The sequence below is a fragment of the Sus scrofa genome, chromosome 1 (genome assembly GCF_054392235.1).
Source record: "Sus scrofa isolate SSC_HxYL_T2T_F1_AM1 chromosome 1, Sscrofa_HxYL_maternal_Yorkshire_Landrace_v2.0, whole genome shotgun sequence".
Lineage (NCBI taxonomy): Eukaryota > Metazoa > Chordata > Mammalia > Artiodactyla > Suidae > Sus > Sus scrofa.
In genome coordinates this window covers 201,632,894-201,658,825 of record NC_139383.1, presented here as the reverse complement: position 1 = coordinate 201,658,825, position 25,932 = coordinate 201,632,894, and the positions used below count along the sequence as shown (strand labels likewise).

Sequence of the window (25,932 nt, the reverse complement as noted above, 5' to 3'; positions counted from 1 at the left end):
CTCTAACAGGCTCTCTCTTCACCTTTCCCCCTTACCCCCTGCCCTGGTGTTTAGTAAATGTTTTTGTCACCAAATATCATGACAGATGCTGTATGAGATTGAGGGTGAGGAGGGGTATAGGAGTATTAGACATTTACCTTCAAGGTCTTCACTATGCAGGTAAAGTAGCTATAAAAAGCTGCCTCGTCTGCCAGGTATTAAATGTTTACAAGATAGGTGGTGTGGAACTGCAGTAGAATTTACCTTCCGAGCTGGTTGGAAAGGAGTCATGTAAGAGGGAACTTGGAAGGCCTTCTTGGGAGGAGTCTGAATTATAGGACCAGGGGCCTAGAAATGGACAAGTACCACTCTGCCGTGGGGCAATGAATTAAGGATGCTAATTTTGTTGAACCAGAGGTTTCCCTTGGAGGCACAGTGGGGCAAGCTCACTGATACAGATCAGGACACATAGATGGACAGAGATGGAATGAACCTGCCCTGGTCAGCTGGAGAACCAGGAGTGGGCCAGCATCTGCAGTGAGGGTTAGGGTTTTTCTATAGCAGAGGAAAGAATCCAACTCTGGCTAAAAAGTAAAACCAGAACCAGAATTTGATGGAAAGATAAGCAGAATTCACTGATTAGAGAGAAAAAAGAACAAGTAAGACTAGAAAAGACACAGAATGAGGGCAGTTTGGGCATCTAGATGGGGGGAAAGAATGGGAGCCACTATCAACACAAATTAGCTGTCTGTTGATGGGATGTGCAGACCTCCCGTCTGGAGGGACAGGGCTGCTTGGTTGACAGTACAACCCAAACTGCCTGTAATGGGGAGTGGTAACCTTGCCTCTAAGCAAAATTAGGAGGGAAGACAAAATGGACACTGGGCAAGTAAAAATATTCTTTCTCTAAAAAATATGGAGTCCATTACAACAAAACTGCAGTAATTTGCTCAGGCCACAAAGCTTTAAACTCTTGGAGATATATGAAAAGTTCATGCTGTTATTTTCACAGGTTACTACAAACGAATTAAACAGAGCAGAGTCAGCTTCAAAACAGTGAGTTTTAGATCTGAAAGGAACCTCAGAGGCCAAGCAGAACAATTCTATCACTTTCAGGTAAGGAACCCAAGGACTTGTGCAAGATGCTACAAGGTAGTTTGTGGCAGAACAAGGAGAACCCAGCTGGCCTCAGTCCCAGGCCAACCACTGTCCGCTATGCTATAGAGTCATCGCAGTAAAGTCTCCCCAAAGTAAAGGAATATGCTCATCTCTGTGGCCTTGGATGTAATGCAATTTAATATCTCCTATATCATATTTTACCCACCAATGTAGTCCCAAACCATGCCATATCTTCTTGAATGTTCCTTTGCATAACCTGTCTCAATTCTGGAACTAACAAGACAGCTTTAGGATTTTGGCATTCATAAAGCACTCTATGTTTTCGGTCATTAGAGAACTTTTCTCAAGCTTATTTACCAGCTTAAAAAGAAACAAACAAACAAACAAAAAAATGTAAATGACTAACATTTAATGGGCACTTGCAAATTTGCCCAGTACTTTTTTTTTTTTTTTATCTTCTTGACATTTCTTGGGCACTCCCGCGGCATATGGAGGTTCCCAGGCTAGGGGTCGAATCGGAGGTGTAGCTGCCAGCCTACGCCAGAGCCAAGCAACGCAGGATCCGAGCCGCGTCTGCAACCTACACCACAGCTCACGGCAATGCCGGATCGTTAACCCACTGAGCAAGGGCAGGGATAGAACCTGCAAACTCATGGTTCCTAGTCAGATACCTTAACCGCTGCGCCACGACGGGAACTCCCCAGTACTTTCTTTAAGCTATTTACATTAGGTGCATGAGAATGTAATCTCAGAATTGTTTTTTGGTTTTTTTAAATAGATACTCAAAAATAATCTAAATATTAAATACTGAAGGATAGGTTGAATCAAACAACATTATATATATATGATTGAAAAATATTATTAATCATTAAAGTTACAGGCATGGAAATACTGCATGATACATAGTTGAACAAAAAATGTACGCAGGAGGAGTTCCCGTCATGGCCCAGCAGTAACAAACCTGACTAGTATCCATGAGGACTCGGATTCCATCCCTGGCCTCACTCAGTGGGTTAAGCTGAGCTGTGATGTAGGTTACAGATGCAGCTCAGATCTGGCATTGCTGTGGCTGTGGTATAGGCTGGCAGCTGCAGCTCTGATTGGACCTTTAGCCTGGGAACTTCCGTATGCCTCGGGGGCAGCCCTAAAAAGAAAAACAAACAAACAAATGCACATAGGAAAAAAGTATATGCAGCAAAATTCCCTATTTCTATAAAAACAACAGCAATGCACATATATGAATGTGTATTTAGAAATACAAGCATATATGTAAACATGTAACACATATATAAACACACACACATATATAAAATTTGTACCAAAATGTTGATTGGGGGTGTAGGAGAGTGAAATACAGGTGATATTTTTCTCCTTATTTTGTATTTTTATATCAAAATTTACTTTTTCCTTAAATATAAAAAATAAATTTATTTTTAGGATTGTTTTAGGCAATCCTAGGTGTGTCAGATAACCTAAGGCTCACTGACCACACAAGCCTGCCCACACTGAAGAGGCACAAGGCCCTCAGGGTCTAAGGAACTACGCTGGTCCCTGTCCCAACCCACAGCTTTAGCTGGGGAGGGACCAGGCTCCCAGTACACACTCTCCTCAGAACACAAGCAAGAAAGGTGATGGTGAGACTGCCCACCTGGAAAAGGCTAACTTTGTTTTGTTTTTCCCAACATCTCTTTTGTTTCTGAGTCCACAGATTGACTGGAACAGCTCTGACACCCTTGGACTTTCAAGAGAAAATAATATAACTGCACTGTATGTTCCTATAAGGAGGGAGGGCAGTGGAGGGGTAGGAATACCGCATGAAAAATGTATGGTGGTTCCAACTCTCAATGGCTTTCTTTTGTAATTTTGCAAACACTGGGTGATAGCTCTTGCTCCAGATTCCAGTACTTCCTCTCCAAAGCCAGAATCTTTGTGAAAGCAGACGAGGAGAAAAGAGCTTTGTGGCTGCCCCTTCACCTTCTCCCAGCTCTCAGCTCTGACAGGCAGCATGGTGATTTAACCGTCAAACACTAAGCAGCACATCTTCTTTCAAGAGGCTCCACAGACCACTCCAGAAACTGACAAAGGGAATAGAACAAACAAACAAGTGCCTGAAAGCTTTTGTGTCGCTATGGCAACTAGCCTGGCTTTTCCAAACTCACAGGGAAAAAACTATTTCACCAAAATAAAAGGAGGTGGGATGTAACTAACAAACATGACATTTTATTAATGCTTCTGTACATACCAGATCAATGTTTCTAAAATAGCCACAGCCAAGCCTAAGTACCAACCATGGAAGAGCTGACCTGGGCTTGGAAGTCTAGTGCTAGGCTTTTGCTATTAATGTTGAGTGAACAGAGGTGTCAGGCTGGTGCACACAGCATACTGTATAGGACTCAAACCTCACCACCTAAGGAGGCTGCAACATTACACACCATGCAGCACCTAGTTATATACATGAGTCTTGAGTAGCTAACTTCATGCTAAATGAGTTCTGGCGGGAAAATGGGGTTGGAGGGAAACCAGAGAGATAAGAGGATCTGTGTGTGTGCCCAAGTTTCCTTTTCAGACTTCTGCCAGAGACCAGAAGCCTGTACAAACTGAAGGCACCTATGATTCTATGCTCAGTTTCTGGTATTTGGTGTGGTGAGAAAGGGGAAGCCAACCCACAGAATTTTTCCTTCGAAGGAGTAAGAGGGTGTCTCAGGTATGCTGGTCGCTGACCATGGTGCTGTCTGTGTTCAACTGGTGTTTGCAGTGCCCACTTCCAGTGTAAAATTACCCTCTCATCACCTTTGATGTCACACTCTCTAGTCCTTCTGTGTATTCAAAAGACAGCAAAAGCATGAAGTCTGCTGAATGAAAGGACACTGGGTGGGAGCACAAACTGGCACAGTTCTTCCAGAGGGCAGTTTTGTGATACCTACCAAAACCCATAAACATTCCAGAGGCTCTGACCTGTTCCTGTGCTTAAACAATTTACTCTTAGGAAATAATCAGAGAGAAACACAAAGATATTACAAAGATATCAATTTAACTGTTCTTCATAATAGAGAAAAATATGGAAACGTAAATGTCTAATAACATGAGAAAGGTATTCAAAAATTTAGCCAAAGGAATTCTGTGCAGCCATTAAAAAGGTTATAGGAAAACATTCATGCTCTACTAAGTTTTTATCTATCTATATAACTTTTAAAGAATCATCTTTCACATGCTATTTTGATTCACATTTTAATAACTAATATTTTGATAAGTAACTAGGAAGATACACATCAAAAAAATAACAATGGTCATCTCTGAGTGGCTTCATTGTGAGATTTTTTTTCATTTATCAAATGGGCTAAAATAAAACGCTATTATACAATTGTAAAACAAAAGAAGCCAAAAAAAGAGAAGAAAGGAAAGAATATATTTTGACTTCATCCTGATCCCAGGAAGGGATATATAAAATATAATGTAATCAAATGATGTTTAATTTATTCCCTCAATTAAAAATAGTGAACTGAACCAAGGTGCTAGAAAATGGGCTGTTTTCTTTATTCATTTAACATTTATTCATTGGCTCCTATGTATAATGTGCTGAGGTGCAGAGCAGAAAAAGACAGTGTGAGAGTAGGGGACCATGGAAATGTTTTAAGGACAGGAAATAACATGATGTCTGCACTTGGATTGTGAGAGTGGCACATCAGAGCCAGAAAGACCAGTGCATTCCTTTTTTTTTATTATTGCTGCTGTAACAAATTATCACAAGCTTCATGACCTAAAATACCACAAATTTATTACCTTACAGTTCCATAGGTTCAAAGTCCAAAATGGGTCTTATGGACTAAGAAAGGTGTCGGCAGAGCTGCATTGCTTTCTGAAGGCTTTAGCGAAGCATCCATTACCTTGCCTTTTCTTGTTTTTAGAAGCAGCTCAAATTTCTGGGTTCAGGGCCCTTTTCCCCATTTTCAAAGCCAGAAGCAGCTAGTGGGGTCCTTCCCACATCACATCACTCTGACCTCCACTACTGCTTCCTTCTTCCAGGTGCACAAACTCCTGTGATTATATTGGTCCCGCCTGGATCATCTAAGCTACTCTCCCTATTTTAAGGTCAGTTGATTAGCAACCTTAATCATCCTTTGTCATGTAATCTAATATATTCACCACTTCTAGGGATTAGGCTATGAACATCTTTGGGGGCCATCATTCTGCCTGCTAGAAACAGTTAGAAAATCATTAAGAAAATGATGCAAAGGAGAGCCTGAAGACTGGCCAAGGAATGGGGATGGGGTGAAGAAGGTAATTCTATCAGACTATAGGGTGAGACCTCTAGGATTTGGTGGCCGCTAAGATGTGAGGAGTGAGTTGGCACCAAGGAGCCAGGTGCTATCACTCACAGAGACAGGAAACACAGCAGCAGTTCTGGGGTAAAAATAACCACCTAGTATACATGTAGAACTTAAGGTGCCCGTAGGACATCTTGGTGGATGTGTCCTATAGCGTTTCGCTATACAAGCAAGGGATCTATAGGGATGTCTGGGGAAAGCAGAGGGTATGAGCAGATCAAGCTGTCTTAAATCACATGGAAAGAACAGAAAAGCCTTTTTTTTCAGATTGCCTCATTTTGTACTCAGCATCCACTAGTTGAGGGGCCTTCAGGTAAGATGTGAGCACTGCATGGGGCAAGGAAGAATTATTCTTGAGGTGGATTAACCAAGCTGGTCCCTTCCTTCCTCAAGTAAAGTCTTAGAAAAAAAGTATTTCATGTTTCCAGAAGTTCTAAAGTACTTCTCTAAGTTAACTGTGCCACAGAACTGCCTTACCTATAATTCAATCTGGCAATTGAATTATAGGTGTACTTCCAGTAGTTTCAACTCTTATTCAGTTTTCTTAAAAAGGCAACAGAACAGCATTTAAAAACATATGTAAGCCATCAGAAGCTTTAAATTCCTCTTAGAGCTAATTTTGGGGACTCCTTTGATGGGGTAATTTTTAGAAGCACTCATGGAGAAAAACTAAGAAGACCCACATGATCACCCAAAGTCACATTGAAGCTTCTCACAACACGCATCCTCCAGGAACAGGAACGCTCTAGCAATGAAAGACTAACATAATCCCAGAAGATTTTAGATGTGACCTCAACTGCAAATTCAGGGACCAAAGGCAAAAGAAAAAAAAAAGTATTATTGGTTGTATCAACTTCGTTTTTGCCTGATTACTGCTGAAGCAAGTATTCTCCCCTGGAAAGTTCAGAAAGAGGGATGAAGGTAGTGGTGAGATCCAGAAGGGCCCTAATAATCTAGTGAATTTAACCTCCTCTTCAATAGGAGGCCATGGGGGAACACAGAGAGTTAGTGTCATGTCTGAGGCTGCTTCACCAATGGTGGTGTCAGACCTGGGGGGTAAGCCCAGCTTCTGACAACTTTTCCTCACAGGGTCCTTTCTGAATCTCTCTTCCTCACCTGCCAGGTACATATTCTCCCCTACATACAACATACATCCTTTACCTGCTCCTGTCCATCTCTCTCTAGGAAATTATAAACACCTAGAACTTTTTTCCTGCATTACGTGCCCACCACACAAACCTCCAGTGACCCCAGCAATGGTTTTCCAGTCAGCCAAATGGGAGAGGTCGGAGAAGAGGGTTGACAAGCCAACCTCACAGAATCTGCTCCACCATTTCTTGCAGAGCTGCACTGAGAGTAGCTGGAAGAACTGACTACATGAATAAGAAACAAAAGTTTCTTTCCAGAAGTCCCTGGATCACTGTTGGGGCCTTGGAATGGACAGAAAAGCAGAACAAAGTCGGTACTAGAAGTGAAGGAGGAAACATTTGTTTAGCACGAGGGTTTGTCAGAGACCTTTGGCACTGTTCCTGCTCCGTGGTGCAGAGCGAATTTCCCCTGACACTCACAGGTTGTCACTAATAACTCTGCACACAGGAAGTGTCAGGCTTATGTCTATTAAATCACCTTTCTTCCTCAAGAGCGGGTGCTCTGGGATGTGCATCTATCCTCGTTTATGTACTTATTCTCATTATCAGGTTCCTGATGACAAGCTGTTTACTATGCTCTAGCCCCCGAAGGAAACAAAGCTCAGTTCTTAACTCAGGTTATTAAAAAATAACCAGATGCCTCCAGTGTGCCTTTGAAGAGTATCCAATATCTGCAGACATCAACCAGTCTTAGAGCAAAGAAACAAACTTTGCAAAGAAGGACAAAATATAATTGCCACCACCTGTTCCTGACCATCTCTGGAAGACTGGGTTTCTCACCTGGATGTAAAGCAGTCAGGGGCCAGGGAAGCCCAGAATGTGTTGCCATGGGATTTCTGATGACTACAGATCCTTGTATACACCCTCTCCCAGCTAAGTATTCAGACAAACAGATGGAGAACCTGTCCACAGGCTCACTCAGCAAAGCTCAGTGCCAAGGCCGAAACTAGCTTCAAAATTGACACAAGCATTGGAGAGCAAACTTTAGTTATGTCCTTTCTTTCTACCACTACTCATGAACAGCTTTTTATCGCTTACTTTCCTTAGGACCTTAAATATCATTCCCTATCTCTGGTGATTGGGGTAAAAAGCATAGGAGCTGCATTGCAGCTCTGGCCAACATCCCCACCACCACCACTGCTGCCACCTTCCAGGCAGTTGTATCACCTCCAACCTCTGTCCACCTCCAGCTCTCAATCTCCCTCCATTTTTGATCGTGGTCAGATGAACTTATATGACACAGTTCCATAGGCATTTAAAATCCCAGCACTAAAAGATCTCACATTAACCTCAAATAAAACAAAAGTTTAATAGGTTACATATCAAATTTACACCTATTGTGATTCTTATGCTGTTTTCAAAAACTGTGCCTTTCCCTCAGAAGACCAAAGTGAGCCCAAGAAATGCTAAAAATTAACTTACCTGCCTGGGTGGGATGTTCACAACTGCAAAACAAATTAAATCATGATATTTCCTCGAGAAAGGTGATTCAATAATTGCTTCACGGCTACTAGTATTTCCTGAAAAAGCACCTCCACTTCCCCTTCTTCTCCTAATTCTAGATTATTGATGTTTCTCTAACTCCGGGTCATAATAACTTTTTTTTTTAACCCTCCTTGGAGTTAATAATAAAAGTGCTCCAACTGCAGAGGCTTGCAGTTCCCACCTAAAAGGCGGAAAGGCAAGTCAGTTGCTTACTTGAGTGTGAGAATCACCAAAGGAATGTTTGCTAAAGAGGAGGCAGAGAAACTAGTCTGACTCACCGTGATTGCTGGTAGAAACTTCTGACTTCTGACTTAATAACTTAATTTTTTTTTTTTTTTTTTTTTGCTAATGTATAACCATATGTTCAGTGGCATTGCTAGTTCTCTCTTTAGGGGAAAAATTATCTTCCTGATAAGTTGGCTACTTTTTTTTTTTTTTTTTACTTTTTAGGGCCACATCTATGGCATATGAAAGTTCTCAGGCCAGGAGCTGAATCGGAGCTACAGTTGCCAGCCTATGCCATAGCTACAGCAATGCGGAATCCGAACCACATCTGCAAGCTACACCATGGTTTGCAGCAACGTTGGATCCTTAACCCACTGAATGAGGCCAGGGATCAAACCTGCATCCTCAAGGATATTAGGTTCATTAAGACTGAGCTACAACAGGAACTCCAAAATTTGCTACAAGTCCCTATTCATTTGCTATCAAATTGTAAGTAACAATTCCCTCTGAGGAACAGATGTAATTTTCTGCCCTGACTAAACTCAGACTCTAGTTAAAAAGATTTTGGTTCTTCATAAAATAGCTTTATTTCTCTTATTTGTACAGACAGCCACTACAATAAGAAGTAAGCACAGAACATGAGTGGGATTCTGATGGAAACAAAATGCCTAGTCTCCTGTGAATATCTCCTAGCCTGGAATAAAAACACAGTATTTCCCAAGTATTAATCACTTATTTCTTCACTGCATAACTCTACCAATCTATAGGCCAAGATGAAGGCACACTTCCTGGAATTTAAAATCAGGAGGGTCACAGAAGGTTATAGGTAAAACTGTGAAGCCAGAGGCAACAGCTAAACTGTTACTCTTTGAAAACTACAAACGTGAAGTTATTTGACATGAAGTATTGCAGATGAGTTGTAACAGACTTTAAAATACTCCTGCTGCAAATGAGAGGAGTCATAGTTAATAGAGGAGAAATTTATCATAGAATGTCTAATTGGCCTACTTCCCCTCTGTATAAAAGAAAGAGAACCAGCATTTTATTTCCATGCATTAAAAAAAAAAAGCAAAAAAAAAAAAAAAAAGCATAGAACCTCAGAGTTAAAGAAGACCTTCACATCTCTGGGATGAAGAACTTTCTTTGAAACGGATGAAAGCCTTGAATCCTCTCCCAGAAAAAAAAAACAATGTATAAAGTCTTGCAAATACATTCATAGAGTGCTCAGTGCTCCCTTAAAATCTATCCCAAAAGCCTTTGAGGTCCTCAAACTCCAGGTTAAGAATTTCTGCTCCAGAGATGGTATCTGGCCCCTGCTTCAGTCCGGCGTTCTCAGTAAGCCAACTGAAAAACATTTCTTCCCTCACGTTACAGCTTTTCTAAAGAGTAGAAGGAGCTCTCCTTCAAATTAGCCCTGATTACACATTTTTTTTTTTTTTGGTCTTTTTGTCTTTTGCCATTTCTTGGGCTGCTTCCGAGGCATATGGAGGTTCCCAGGCTAGGGGTCTAATCGGAGCTGTAGCCGCTGGCCTATGCCACAGCCACAGCAACGCAGGATCCTTAACCCATTGAGCAAGGCTAGGGATCGAACCCGCAACCTCACGGTTCTTAGTCAGATTCGTTAACCACTGAGCCACGATGAGAACTCTGATTACACATATTTTTTAAACTCATTTATTCTTCTTTATTCTCTCAGTCACCCTCATCTTTTCCCAGAATGTTCTGGAAAATGGAATGGTATGTCTCAAATGGAATTGAGTTGTCTGTCTCTGTGGGAATGTACCGAGACAGGGTCCTCACATGTTGGAGGTGTTGCCGAGAAGATCCAAGAATCAGGAGGGGAACTGGGATGAATGGCCTCCCAAGTCCACTCCAACGTGAGGCTCATGATTACATTGTTCTCCGATGCCTGTGTCTATGTCCTTCACACGAGTAACACTAAGAACTAAACACTGCGCTTCCCACGAGAGTCAACCAGGCAGAGCACACACTCTACTTTGGTTCTGTGCATTAATTTAGGCAGAATCAACCTCAACCTCATTTCACCCCCCACCCCCAATTAACAAACTCCTTCTAGCATCTAAGGTCTCATTAATTTTTAGAAGGCACAACTTGACTCTTATTCAGTTCTAAGTAGATGAAAACCTCTGTATCTCTGACACTTGTGCAGCTAAGTCACATCACCCACCACTCTTGGCAATAATTTTTTTTTTTTTAAGAGAGAGATTCCAAAAATCATGTTTTCTCAGCTTCTCAACGATTGTTTCTTTTTTGAAATTTTATTTTTGGTTCATTCAGACAATTTATTTTTACTGACAGTATATCACGTACCAAGCACATCCCAGAGAGATAGCCAGAGTTGAGGCAGAAAAAAAATGCCTTAGGCAATCTAAACCACAATTCTGATTGCACATGGAGTCCAAGTGTTCCCCTGATTTTCCATGCTTGTGAAATACCCAGAAGAATGGAGGATAAATCCCCTCCCTTTCCTTGAGGATAAAACACAAGTTCATGTGTAGGACTCACAAAGTTTTCAGATAATTCTTCTGGGACTTCACCTTCGAGATGATAGATTCTGACTCATTCACTTCAAGTGGAGAGAGAGGAACATAATAATTGCATCATAGAAGAAAATAAAGCAAAACCATGACTGAAGCCACACTAAAGCCTAACCTTGAAATTTTAGTAAGACGAGAACACATAATATATGTGCACAGGAAAACTGTAATTACACACTCTGAAATATACTGGAGAAGAATCCCTTCTTTTTCATCTATTAATTACAATGGGTCTATGCAGCGCTAAATAGTTTCTGAAGTAATTTTGGAAAGTGTTTGTTTTCCACATTTTTAAATGCTTGGAATATAATGAGGTACTTAAATGCAAATGCTAATACATCAGTTTGTGTCCACAGAGAACACTCTTTGCACAACACATGATTTGATACTAATTGATGCCAAGATTTTCTTCCACAATCACAAATTGGCTGAAACTGGCCACAGGAATTCTTGCCTTACTGCCAAAAAGCTCTTTCTCAGGCTTAACACTTTATAATCTCAACACGAAGGCTCATCCCAGGTGTAAAAGCTGAGAGAAGGGAAAAGGAGGAAGGGGGGGAGGGAGCAAGCAACTAACCAATATCTTACTCCAGACCCTAGCTGAGGCTGCCAGGCCAGAGACTGCTAGCTGCTACCAATGTCTATTCTTTCCTTCTTCCTTAGGAACAGGATCACCATTTATCAGCCAGGCAATTGGCCATCCCAGAATAAAGATGGCAGGTCTCAGTATCCCCAAAACTGGATATGATTAAGGAGGGGGGTAGCCAAGGAGACACATGGGTTAAGAGTTATGGGCAACTCTGAGACTGCATTGAGGATAATGATACAAGACAGAAGGAGCCTGAGCCCCTAATGATCGAGAAGCCAGGACCATGGCCCCAAAATAAACTACCTACAACTTCGCTCAGGTGAAAGAGAAGTAAATTTCTAACTTGTTTAAAGCACAGTAATTTGGAATTTTCTGCCACTCGTAGCTGAATTTAGGAGACAGCAAACTTATATAATCCAAAGAATACTTCTATTAGGTAGATATTATTGTCACCATTTTATACAATAAGAAACTGGATAATATATTCTGTTCAGTCCCTCATAAGCAAGAGTATCCCATACATGAAAAAGAAAGCAAGGAGTTTCTGCTGTGGTGCAGCAGGTTAAGGATCCAGTGTCGCTATAGCTGTGGCGTAGGTTACAGCTGCAGCTCAGATTCGATCCCTGGCGCAAGAACTTCCATATGCCATGAGTGTGACCAAAAAAAGAAGAAAAGAAAAAGAAAAAGAAAGTATGGTGGCATAAGAAGCAAACAGCACAGCTTGGTGCAAGACAGACAATGGCACTAATCAGATTATCATAGAAGTTTTTACAGAGTTTTGAGGCTTAATACCCGAACCAATATTTAATTCAAGTACATGCTTTTATACTAAAAAGGAAAAAGGAAATACCATTGTGACTCAGTGGGTTAAGAAGCTGACATAGTGTCTGGGAGGATGTAGGTTCAACCCCTAGCCTCACTCAGTGGGTTAAGGATCCAGCATTGCCACAAGCTGCAGCATAGGTCACAGACATGGCTCCAATCCAGTATTACTGTGGCTGTGGCATAGGTTTGAGCTGCAACTCCAATTAGAGCCTTGGCCCAGAAACTTCCACATGCTACAGGTGTGGCCATAAAAACAAAAACAAAAACAATTTAAAAATAAACAAACATAGAAGAAATATACACTAGTTCTAATTGCATAACATACTAGCCGTTGACGCACCAAATTGCCACTGCTACAGCTACTACCTTTATCCGTAGGTTAAACTGCAATGTAGTTTTCAAGTCATGCTCTACAATGTCATCCAAATGACAACTCTAAGTCTTACATATCACAGTTAAATACTCCATATTTGGTGAGACCCAGGCATGACCTTGGCTTAAAGGTCTCAAATATCCATGAATATTCTCATAGATCCACAAATTACTAAGACTCCTGTGGTGCTTTGGTTTCATCATCCCAATAAATAAGTTCACCCACCCAAATGACCCCCACCCTCAGCCCCCTCTCTTCAGTATATTCCTCTTTTGTATCTTCCCATGTTCCTAGTGCCGTGACAGGTATAACTAAAGTCATCCAAAAGCCATTTGAAGGAACTGCCTAATATGCAGAGTCACCACCTCAACTTTAATGTCAAAATAATTTCAGTGTCTTCACATCCCTTCTCATTCGACCTGACCCAGTGTGGACAGTGGTGTCTCGTAGAAGGCACTGTGTGAGCATTAACTTCGCTTGAGTGAAATTAAACTTTTAAGAGAAACTGTTCATTTCTCCAAAGACTGACAGCAGCCCCAAGATATATTAATTGTAATATTAATGAAGAATATAGCCTTATAATTGTTTTTGTCAACGTGATTTTGAAGGAAGGTCAAATTTCTAGTAACAATGTGTTAATTTCGAATTTTTATAAAGTGACAGCATGATTTTCAAGGACTTCAGAAAACATACCAAATACTAGATAATTAAGTTGTGACAGTTAAATACTTAAGCTAAGATTCTTTTCCATTTGTTTGGCACAGGCATCTAACTGTTCTGCATCCCAATAATTACATTACAGTGTTCAGAAGCCATAAATGAAGTTTTTCTGCTGATCTTAATGGGATGCCTAGAAGGAGACACCTGCCCAATAATTAACTCAAAGTGTTACCCTCATTCATTGGCCAAAATACACATACGCAAAAAGACTGTCATCTAGTGGTGAGGTCAGGAAGTAAGAGATTTGGGGAAGAGAGATTTAGGGTCCTTGGAAAGGTTGCTCGACTCTGTGCAGTCAACCAGAGCAGAAGACAGTAATACTACTTGCCACTCAGATTTATACAATTCAAGCCACAAGGCATTTTTTAAAAATAAAAAGGTAAAGAGATAAACTGTTTGATTTTAGCAATATGCTGCCTATGAATGACTTTTACCAGAGTTCCTATAATTTGTTGACCAGCTAATTGGACTATTCCCTTGTTACCCTAATAACTTTCTACATAATTAAAATTTCACAAGGTCTATTCTCTTCTGGCACACCAGAAAGAGGAGAAATAATGGTACACAAATAATCAGTCTACCTTTTTCTAACATTAGTTTCATTACAACCAGTAAGAATTTATAAAGCATTTCTTTACTTTACGCGTGGCACTAGGTAGGGCCCTAAGTGTGCTCTTCCTTTTGAAGCTGTGCACCGATTGTTAAATCCCAACTTTAAAGCCAAGGGGGAAAAAACTCATAGAAGCACTTACTTTGGGTAAAGCAACTAGTATTTTAATGAAGCTAAGACTTGAAACCAGGCCTGTCTCTTCCTAAGTCCATTCTCGTAACCACTCTACTGTTACTGACTCTTTCATCTCATTTCCAATAGGACATGTGTTTTGAGGTTATTGCCCCATGGGTGAAATTCTAGGATCTCCCTCTTTCTGAGTTGAATGTGACTAATAACTTACAGTGTTTCTGGTTTGGGTTAGACAATGTTAAACTAGAAGAGGCCAAGAAAAATGCTTCTTCTATGGCCCTGAGCCCCTTATTCTAATCAACAAGGCTGCCAGGGCTGAGAAGCAGCTCACAACCTAAGGTGACACTGCTCAATATGGAACACAGACAGCTAAGGAGAGCACCAAGAATGAATATACAATTAGCACAGACACAAAATTAAATATTGACACTGCCAGCAGAGCAAAGGTTATGAATATAACAGAAACACAGAGTTTCCTGATAGCGAGGATGGAACTAGGAAAATTGTCCCCTCTCTATTTATGATGTTACAGATGGCTTCTCAGAGAATTTCAGGCGCTGTCAGAATGAGGACATTGCTAGTGACCTTTGCAATAAAGAGCAATGATGCTGGGCCTAATCAGAGGGCTAAGTGACACCTTGTGCAGGAGAAGATTCTAAGAGAGCCCAGTGCTACAGAAATACAAGTTATGCAATAAGAATGGACCAAAATAGGAGCATTTATTTGGCCCAACAACAAGTTTTTTGATGCTTACTGTGCCCTGCTCTGTGCTAGATGCTGAGGGAACAAAGATGACTAGATCCTTGTGTATTCTCCAGAGGAAGACAAGAGACCAACACAGATTAGGTATCATATGTTAACTACTAAGCCAAAAGTGAGCACAGAGGGCTGAGGGAAACCAGAGAAAGTGCTTCTAAGTCACCCTGGAGGTTTGGGGAGTTTTTTAGAAATAAGCCTGAGACTGGTTAGCTGTTTAACCTAGTAGTTGAGAGCAGGAGATCTGCAGACTGCAAAGGTCAAATCCCAGCTCTACCACTGCCTGCTCCATCAATGAGGCAGATGACAGCCTTTGGGGCTTTCATTTCTTCACCTATAAAAGTGGAAAGTAGAACAGTATCTACTTTGTAAGGATGTTCTGAAGATTAAAACTTTTCTAAGTTTTTCTGGTACCTGTGATAATCAATCAATAAAAGTTCCTGCTAAATAGAACAATGAACATACATTCAGTAACTAGCTGAATGAATTCAACAGTTTGGGGCTGATGGGGAATTGGGAGGAAGTCTGTCTTGAATGTCAGATGTCTACCATGCCCAAGGGAAATGAAAAAAAAAAAAGGTTTCTAGTAGGCAGTTGTACATACAAGAGACAGATCCAGTGCCAAAGGTATAAATTTGAGAATCCCCAGGTGTTTGAGTCATGAGAATGGATGAGATCATCTAAAAAAAAGAGAGAGAGGACAGAGATGAAGGTTATGAACAAATTCTGAAGAGCTCAAACATTTACAAATCAGGAGGGGAGAGGGAGTAAGCAAAGGACAGTAGGGAGGTAGGAGAAAAATCAGATGCATGGGAGCCAGATGAAGGGCAAAGGGATCAGCAAAGGCAAAGGGCTGTGAAACAGCAATATATGTGCACGAGGCAGGAGGAAAAATTACTGTAAGTTTAGTGCTATCTGAGAATAAACTGAAATGCAAGGGAAAGATGAAGACTGAGATAAAAGTAAAGCCAGAGGGTGACAAACCATGCATGTCTTTGGATGATTAAGAAGCTCAAAGAGGTTTTAATCAGGACAGAGTTCTAGCCAGGTGTGCATAACAGATGGCTTATTCAGGTAGCCATGTGGATGATGTCTATGGAAGCCAGAATAATGCCCACCCCAAAACATGTCTATGTCCTAATCCCTAGAACCTGTGAAGATGTTAGGTAGCATGGCAAAGAGATAATCAAGGCTGCGGTGGAATTAAGGTAGCTAATCAGATGAACTCAAAACAGAGATTATTGAGAGAGGATTAAGATAGAAGGACTGGAGCTCAACTTCTCTCCTAAAAACAACAAAATTCACAACTAAAGACTGAGCAATCTCCACCCAAATGGTCCAGAAACCTTAAAAAAGATATCCTACTCCAGAAGAAAAAGAGGAGGCCACATCAAGAGGTAGGAGGGGCGATTTCATGATATAAACAATCCCATACCTCCTGGGTGGGAAGCTCCACAGACTGGAAACTAACTGGTTCACAGAGACTCACCTACAGGAGTGAGAGTTCTGAGCCATACATCAAACTCTCACGCGTGGGGATCTGGCAATGGGAGAAAGAGCCCCTGAAGCATCTGGCATTGAAGGCCAGTGGGGCTTGTGCACAGGAGCTCCACAGGACTGGGGGAAACGGAGACCCCATTCTTTAAAGGCACACGCAGACTTTCACGTGCACTGGGTCCCAGAGCAGAGTGAGGTCTCCATAGGAATCTGGGTCAAACCTGGCTGCAGTTCTTGGAGGACATCCTGGGAAAACAGGAGTGAATGTGGCTTGTTGTGAGGGACGGACATTGGAGGAAAAGCTCTTGGGAATATTCTCTGGCCTTTCTCTGGAGGTGGCCATTTTGGGAAAATCTGGCCCCACCCATCAGTCAGCACTGAGAAGCCCCAGGGCAAACAACAATCCAGGTGGGATCACAGACCACCCCCCTCAGTAAAGAGGCTACCTAAAGACCCCTCAGGCACACAGATGCCCCTAATCCCATCCAGAGACTAAGCCCCATCCACCAGAGGGATTAGAATCCACTCCACCTACCAGTGACCAGGCATCAGCCCCTCCCATCAGGAAGCCTACAGCAAGCCCCTTCAGCCACAAAGGGGGCAGACACCAGAAGTAAAAGAGGCTACAACTCTATTATCTGTAAAAAGGCCACCATACCAAAAACCTATAACAATGAAAAGACAGAGAACTATAACTCAGATGAGGGAGAAAGGAAAAACCCCAGAAAATCAGCTAAGCAATCAGGAGATTCTCAGCTTCCAGGAAAAAGACTTTAGATTGTTGATACTGAAGATGATGCAACACATTGGAAATAAACTGGAGGCAAAGATGGGTAACTTATAGGAAACACTGAGCAAAGAGATACAAGATATAAAACTTAAGAAGAGATGCAAAATACAAAAACTGAAATAAAAAATTCACTAGAAGCAGCTAACAGCAGAACACAGGAGGCAGAAAAATGAATAAGTGAAGTGGGGGACAGATTAGTGGAAATTATGGACATGGAACAGAAAAGAGAAAAAAGATTGAAAGCAAATGAAGAGAGTCTCAGAAAAATCTGGGACAACATTAAACGCACCAACATCCGTATTATAGGGGTGCCAGAAGGAGAAGAGAGAGAGAAGGGGACAGAAAAAATATTCGAAGAGACAACAGCAGAAAATTTCCCTCACATGGGAAAAGAACCACTCATTCAAATCCAGGAAGCACAACGAGTACCATATAAAATAAACCCAGGAGTTCCCGTCATGGCGCAGTGGTTAACAAATCCGACTAGGAACCATGATGTTGCGGGTTCGGTCCCTGGCCTTGCTCAGTGGGTTAAGGATCCAGTGTTGCCGTGAGCTGTGGTGTAGGTCGCAGATGCAGCTCGGATCCCAAGTTGCTGTGGCTCTGGCGTAGGCTGGTGGCTACAGCTCCGATTCGACCCCTCGCCTAGGAACCTCCATATGCCGCGGGAATGGCTCAAGAAAAAGGCGAAAAGACAAAAAAATAAATAAATAAATAAAATAAACCCAAGGAGGAATACACCAAGACACATATTGATCAAACTGACCAAAATTAAAGAACAGGAGAAATTCTTGAAAGCAGCTAGGGAAAAGAAACAAGTAACATACAAGGGAACCTCAATAAGGTTATCGGCAGATTTTTTTCAGCAGAAACTCTGCAGGCCAGAAGGGAGTGGCATGATATACTTAACATGATGAAAGGAAAAAACCTCCAACCAAGATGACTTTACCCAGCAAGGCTCTCATTCAGATTTGAAGGAGAAAGCAAAACCTTCACAGATAAGCAAAAGTTGAGAGAATTCAGCAACACCAAACCAGCCTTACAACAAATACTAAAGGAACTTCTCTAGGCAGAAAAGAAAACACAGTAACAGGAAACAAAAATTCCATAAATGACGAGGCTCACCAGTAAAGACATATATACAGTAAAGATATGAAATCATCCATGCATAATTATACCACCAAAATCAGCAATCATGAGAAGAGGTGGGTACAAGTGCAGGACACTGGAGATGAACTTGCAATTAAGAGAACAACAACTTAAAACAATCTCATATACATACAGACTCTTATATCAAAACTTCAGAATAACTGCAAACCAAAAATCTACAATTGATACACAAACAAGGAATCTCTGGAGAAGAAATATATCTCATAGTAAATAAGTGCATAATCCACCATAAAGGTGGTCATTTAACATCATTCTTGGAATGCTGAAGTCTTCTTAGATCTGATTCTGATTTCCTCTCCACCAAAGAATTTATGATAATTATAATTAAATAATGCAACTGTGCAATTAAATAATACAGTTCTACCACTGTATTATTAATAACCATTTCTCTCCATGGTACAATGTAAGGTCTATAATGCCTTGTTTATCACATCACCTAGTATGGTGTAATGCCTATATCAAAGAATCAATAAGATGTAACAAATTGTGAGGACATATTTATATAGTTACACTGTTTTTTAACCAATTTATGCATTTTATATTTTACATATTTTCAGAGGGTGTATTATTTTTGTTATTCTTACCAGTTGTTATTCTTTTTATTATGCTATACAAAATATTTAATGGTATATAAGGCTTTCTTCTTTATAAATTTTAGTTGCATAATATATACAATTTTAATATAATGCTAATATTTGAAGAAAAATTGAAATGTAATAGATAATACTAAATAGTAAAGACAAAAGCCATACAAAATTGGATAAAGTATAGAATAAATTTCCTATTTGTCTCAGCATATTTTCCATTCCACTTCTCCAGAGGGAGTCACTTAATCTGTTTCTGAAGATCCATGATATAATAATCTGTGTGAATGTAATTGTGTTTAAATATATGTATTTAATTCTGTAAAAAAAAATAAAAATAAAATTTCAAAAAAAACACACAGAGATTATCCTAGATTATCTAGATGGTAGACCCATATAATTATGAGACCTGAAAAGTGAAGGAGAGAATCAGAACAGAAATGCTATCACAGAAATGGTACCATGAGAATGTGACTGTCTATTGTTGGCTTGATGATGGAGGAAGAGGGCCATGAGACAAGGATATGGGCTGCCTCTAAAGGATACAAAAGGCAAGAAAATTATCTTCTAAATCCTCCAGAAAGAAACTCAGTGAGACACATTTCATTTATTTATTTTTTCGTCTTTCTTTCCTGGGGCCACACCCATGGCATATGGAGGTTCCCAGGCTAGGGATCTAATCAGCCACCACCATAGCCACAGCAACGCCAGATCCGAGCCAGGTCTGAGACCTACACCACAGCTCACGGCAATACCAGATCCTTAACCCACTGAGGAAGGCCAGGGATTGAACCCACAACCTCATGGTTCCTAGTCAGATTCATTAACCACTAAGCCACAATGGGAACTCCAGTGAGACACATTTCACCTTTTGAACCACAATACTGAATGATAATAAATGATCATAAAAATGGTAATTTTTTACAAAATCAAGAATAAATGAATACAATGTCCTTGAGAAGTAAAAAGATTGGAATCAGATCAGACAAGAAAAAGAAATAAAAAGAATCCAAATTGGAAAGGAAGAAGTAAAACTGTCAAATGAATTCAGTAAAGTTGCAGGATACAAAATTAGCAAACAGAAATCTGTTGCATTTCTATATGCAAACAATTGACTATCAGAAAAAGAAATTAAGGAAACAATCCCATTTATCATTGCATCAAAAAGAATAAAATATCTAGAAATAAAATTACCTAAGGAGGTAAAAGAAAACTCTTTTTGAAAAATTCTTAAGATATTGATGAAAGAGATTGAAGACATAAATAGATGGGAAGATATACCATGTTCATGGATTAGAAGAATATAGTTAACCATATTACTCAAGACAATCTACAGATTCAATGCAATCCCTATCAAAATGCCAAGAGCACTTTTCATGGGACTAGAACAAATGATTTTAAAATTTGTATGGAAACACAAAAGACTCCAAATAGCCAAAACATTATTGAAAAAGAAAATGAGAGCTAGAGGAATCAGGCTCTCTGACCTCAGACTATACTACAAAGCTATAATCATCAAAACAGTATGGTACTGGTGCAAAACCAGAAATATAGGTCAGTGGAACAGCATATCTATGGTCAATTAATCTATGACAAACGAAAAAAAGAACATACAATGGAGGAAAGACAGCCTTTCAACAAATGGTACTGAAAAACTGGAAAGATACCTATAAAAGAATGAAATTAGAACACTCTCTAACACTACACACAAAAATAAAATAAAAGTAGATTAAGGACCTAAATGTAAGATAAGAAACCATAAAACTTCTAGAAGAGAACATAGGCAGAATACTCTTTGACATAAATCACAACAATATTTTTTTGATAGGTGTCCTGAAGTAAAAGAAATAAAAGCAAAAATAAACAAATGGGACCTGACCGAACTTAAAAAATTTTTGCACATTAAAGGAAACTAGCAACCAAACAAAAAGACAACCTGCTAAATGGAAGAAAATATTCACAAATGATATGAATGATAAGGGTTATTAATAGCCAAACATATAAACAGCTCATATAACTCAATATCAATAAAAACAAACAACTCAATTAAAAAATGGGCAGAATACCTGAATAGACATTTTTCCAGAGAAGACAGAGGGCGAACAGGCCATGAAAAGATGCTCAATATTGCTAGTCAACAGAGAAATGCAAATTAAAACCACAATGAGCTATCACCTCACACCTGTCAGAATGTCCATCATCAAAAAGAACACAGGAGTTCCCGTCGTGGCGCAGTGGTTAACGAATCCGACTAGGAACCATGAGGTTGCGGGTTCGGTCCCTGCCCTTGCTCAGTGGGTTAAGGATCCGGTGTTGCCGTGAGCTGTGGTATAGGTTGCAGACGCGGCTCGGATCCTGCGTTGCTGTGCCTCTGGCGTAGGCTGGTGGCTACAGCTCCGATTGGACCCCTAGCCTGGGAACCTCCATATGCTGCGGGAGCGGCCCAAGAAATAGCAACAACAACAACAACAACAACAAAAGACAAAAAGACAAAAGACAAAAAAAAAAAAAAAGAACACAAATAACAAACGTTGGTAAAGATGTAGGGAAAAGAGAAATATTGTATTGTGCTGGTGGGAATGTAAATTGGTGCTTCCACTGTGGAAAACAGTATGGAGGTTCCTCAGACAACTGAAAACAGACCCAGCAATTCCACTCTTGGGTATCTATCCAGAAAAAAATCACTAATTTGAAAAGACACATGCACCACAATGTTTATAGCAGCTTTAGTTAAAATTGCCAACATATGAAAACAACCTAAGTGTCCATCAACAGATAAATGGATAAAGAAGTCGTGACATATATAAACACACACACATATACATACATACATATATACACACATACACAATGTAATATTACCCATATATTAAAAAAGAATGAAATTTTTCCACTTGCAACAACATGGATGGACTTGGAGGACATCATGCTAAGTGAAATAAGTCAGACAGAGGAAAACACACTGTAAATTATCACTTACATGTGTAATCTAAAAAATACTACAAACTAGTGAATATAACAAAAAAGAAAAGGACTCTCAGATATAGAGAACTAGCAGTTACCCATGGGGACAGGAAAGGGGAAAGGGCAAAATGGTGGTAGGAAATTAAGAAGTAAGAAGATTATTATATTTAAAATAAAGGTAGGAGGTTATTACATATAAAATAAATAACCTACAAGGATATGCTGTACAGTGCTTAGAATTCAGCTAATATTTTATAATAATTTTAAATGGAGTATAACCTTTAAAAATTGTGAATCACTACATTGTACACCTACAACTTATTTTTCAGAAAAAGATTAGAATCAGAAAGAAACAACTAGGAGGCTGTGGCATTAATGCAGAGGAGAGATATTGATGGTCTGCCTTAGGAAAATGGGAACAGGGTAGGAAAGAAAGTGGTGTTTCTCTGAGCATCTACTCTTTACCTGTTTTTGTGATTATCGATCATTTCTATCAGATAACCAGGGAGTAAACATTGGAACCCACGCATCTTGGCAAAGTTCAGATATACCCCCTTTGAAGAAAAATCTACGTAATAAGCTGAATTGGAAACTATGGCCATGGAAAGGTTAAAATAATGGTCACCCTCTGTCATGATGAACCTTTAACACTGCACACCAGGATGTGCCTTTTCTTCTATGACTCCTCCCCATATGTTGAGTATCGTTTTTGGATTATTTCCAAAAGTTAGAAAAATATTTTTATAACTCTTGATTCTCTCTTCTACGTTTCTCTGACACCTAGAAATGCCTTGCCTAAGTGCTTGCAATACTAATAATTTTCTCTCGCAAGAACTACCTCCTGCTTTTGTTTTTTTTAATGCAAGTAATTCATATTCATTATAGAAAAATTAGAACACAAACAACAAAATTTTTAAAAAGGTAGAGCATCCTAATCCCACCCTGAGATAATCTTTTTTTTTTTTTGCATTTTCAGAGACATCTTTGAGAATGTTTTATTAATATTTATACATATTCATATGGGGGGAGCATACTCTTCTAAAATGTCATGCTTTTCTTGCCAGGCAATATATTATGAATCTTTCCATGAATATAAATAAACATTTAATGTACAATTCTTAAAGGCTACTAGATACTTCAATATAAGAATAGACTGTAACTTATTTTACTTCATCTCCTTATCCCTGGACATTTGGTTTGGTTTTTCTTCCCCACCCCCCTGGCCCAATCTTCTCTATCACCCCTCTTCATCCTCTTTTCATCCAGGTGGTACCAGACGTCACCACTGGTGGTCTTCAGGCCAGCCTTGCTATAGTACGTGATTCCTACACCCTGATTGTTCTGGGTTGCTGCTGTTATCTTCCCCATCTGACTGATGGCTCAAACCTCCCAGACTTGTCTTACCAGCATGGCACTGCTGACATGAGGGAAAAGTGTGTTTAAAGCTCAACAAAAAACTTGACCTTTGTCAATAATGTTAATAGTGCCTGACAATATATATCAGTCAGAAAATCCCTCAGTGCCAAAGCTTTGGTTACTAAGACTAAAAGGTTACCTACTTTATGATTGCCTATAGTTTATAGTTCTGTGTTTGTTTATAGTTAGAAAAGCCTTGCTACCTTGTAGTCCTGACTCCTCTTTGCAAGTGCCAAAAGAGCCATCTCAAGGAGCCATAGGCAAAGAGAACAGGCTGTTTCATAGAACTTAAAATCAGACATGATCAGACAATTTCAGGAAGCAGTCCTTCCTGACCTCTTAACTCTGCTGTCCATTGCGTGGGCTTCACTTTCAGGTTGGGGGGTTTCCCCTTGAGGTGGGAGCAGCACTTTAGGTTTCTATCATTAGAGCCCCATGTCCAGGAGAATATCACTTCCTCCCTCGATATCTCAAAAAAAAAAAAAAAAGGTAAAAATAAAACAAAAAACTTGGACCTGGCTCTGACTGGACCACTTGTACTTGTACCTGTCCCTGTGGCCCAGATGATGGATATGCTCATTGACTAAATCAGAGCTGGGCCACAGCCCTCCAAAAGTACTAAGCATAGTCAAAGACATCAGTACAATTATCAGAAGAGAGAAATGAATATTGTTAAGCAATAGAGTAGACATCCATGCAAAGATGGAACATTCGAGGGAGTTCCCATTATGGCTCAGCTAGTTACAAACCCAACTAGTATCCATGAGGATGCAGGTTTGATCCCTGGCCTGGCTTAGTGGGTTAAGGATCTGGTGTTGGTGTTGCTATAAGGTGTGGTGTAGGTCACAGATGAGGGCTCACAGCCAGCGGCTGTAGCTTCAATTCACCTCTAGCCTGGAAACGTCCATATACTGCAGGTGCCGCCCTAAAATGCAAAAAATAAGATAAAATTAAATTAAGAAAACAAAGATGGTCCTAACTTTTGGGATCAAAAACTCCTCTGGGAATCTAACATAAGCTCTGCATGGAGAAAAATGAGCAAAAGCACACATAAAAACACAACATTTGGCATAAAAAACAGGTTTTGCTTTCTCCTTCAAACCAGGGCTATACTAGACAAATTGTACAGTATTTCCTTCACACAGGCAGAATATACAAGCAGTTTCACAAAGAGATGTTTGTTTCTAACTCATTTTTCATGCAAAAAAAAATTAATGGGCATTTCCTGAACAATGCTGGAAATAAATAAATTCAAGTTTCCCCTCCTCCCAAAAAATCGGCTCAAAAGTCAATTTCGACAAAAAGCTTGAAGGTTTTGACTCAAATACAGAATTGAAAGTATAAAATGGCTTTTAAAAAGAATGCAAGTCATCTTTAATATTTAAGCAAATTTTTCCTTTGATAGCAACTCATCCTGAGGAAAATGACTTGTAAAGACAGAGCAGCCAAGAATCAAAGCCCTCATCTTTCACCTTGACAGGCCAACAGGTTCATATCAAGGAACACAAGAATACTCCAAGATTTGGGCTGAATTCAAGCTGTATCATTTCCTCTGTCCTCATACCCATGAGATCATCTTTGGCAAAGACAGTATCACTGATGCACTGCTGTCAGCAGGAAGAGGATTAATAATCCATGCTTTAAGACAAAGGTCTTTGGAGTAGAAGCAACCTTTAAGCAAATTCTGCAGTGTTTCCAAAGGCCTGTGGATTTCTGCCTGTGGAGTGATCAACTGACAAGGTACAGTCACACTAGATGCCAATACACAGGAGCAATTTTTCCAGCCACAGAATTAAAATAGATATCTGCTTCCTTTATAGCAGCAACCTCATCAAAAACAAACATCCATCATGGTTAGCTGGGAGATGAAACATATGCCTAATTCATATATATAAATATATACTATGTATGTATATGTATACACACATATTCAAAAAGGAAACCAATATAGTAGTTTTCTGGTGGCCAAGTAGGTTAAGGATCCGGTGTAGTCACCACTGTGGCTCGGGTTGCTGCCGTGTCATGGGTTCAATCCCTAGCCAGGAACTTCCACGTGCCATGGGTAGGGCCAAAAAAAGAAAAAGAAAACCAATGTAGAACTAACTCCTCCCTGCCAAACGGTTCCAAGTGTGTTTTTTATTTCTCTCAAAATAAATTAGTTTAAATGTGTGCCTATCATTCAATCAGGTGCTTCGAAAATCTGATGTTTAGAAATCCAAAGAATTTCTGGCAACACAGAGTTCATAGTGTGATCCCACTCCATGGCTATGTATTACATATATGTATACACACACATACACACACACAATACATACAGAATATATGTACACATGCATTTAAAAAATCTATCATCTTATTGAGTTCCCATCATGGCTCAGCGGTTAATGAACCCAACTAGTATCCATGAGGACACGGGTTCAATCCCTGGCCTCACTTAGTGGGTTAAGGATCCAGCATAGCCGTGAGCTGTAGTGTAGGTTGCAGACACGGCTCGGATCCAGCGTTGCTGAGGCTGTGGTGTGGGCTGGCAGCTACAGCTCTAATGATTCATCCCCTAGCCTGGGAACCTCCATATGCTGCAGGTGTGGCCCTAAAAAGACAAAAAACAAAAACCAAACAAACATAAAACCTATCACCTTAGAACATAAGTTCTATGAGAACAGGATC

The 25,932-nt window shown here is 40.0% G+C and overlaps 1 protein-coding gene across 11 annotated transcripts in view; it reads right to left on the bottom strand.

Moving 5' to 3' along the window:
• Window positions 1–25,932, bottom strand: part of SYT16 (synaptotagmin 16) — a 295,384-nt gene that overhangs the window by 189,351 nt on the left and 80,101 nt on the right. For 3 of the 11 annotated variants that reach the window (XM_084983014.1, XM_084982997.1, XM_084983011.1), the window contains exon 1: window positions 7,994–8,239. The exons of the other annotated variants lie outside the window; for them this stretch is intronic. The gene's annotated coding sequence lies outside the window, so the exon portion shown is untranslated. Of the gene's footprint in view, window positions 1–7,993; window positions 8,240–25,932 lie in introns of those variants that run through there. 11 annotated transcript variants of the gene reach the window in all.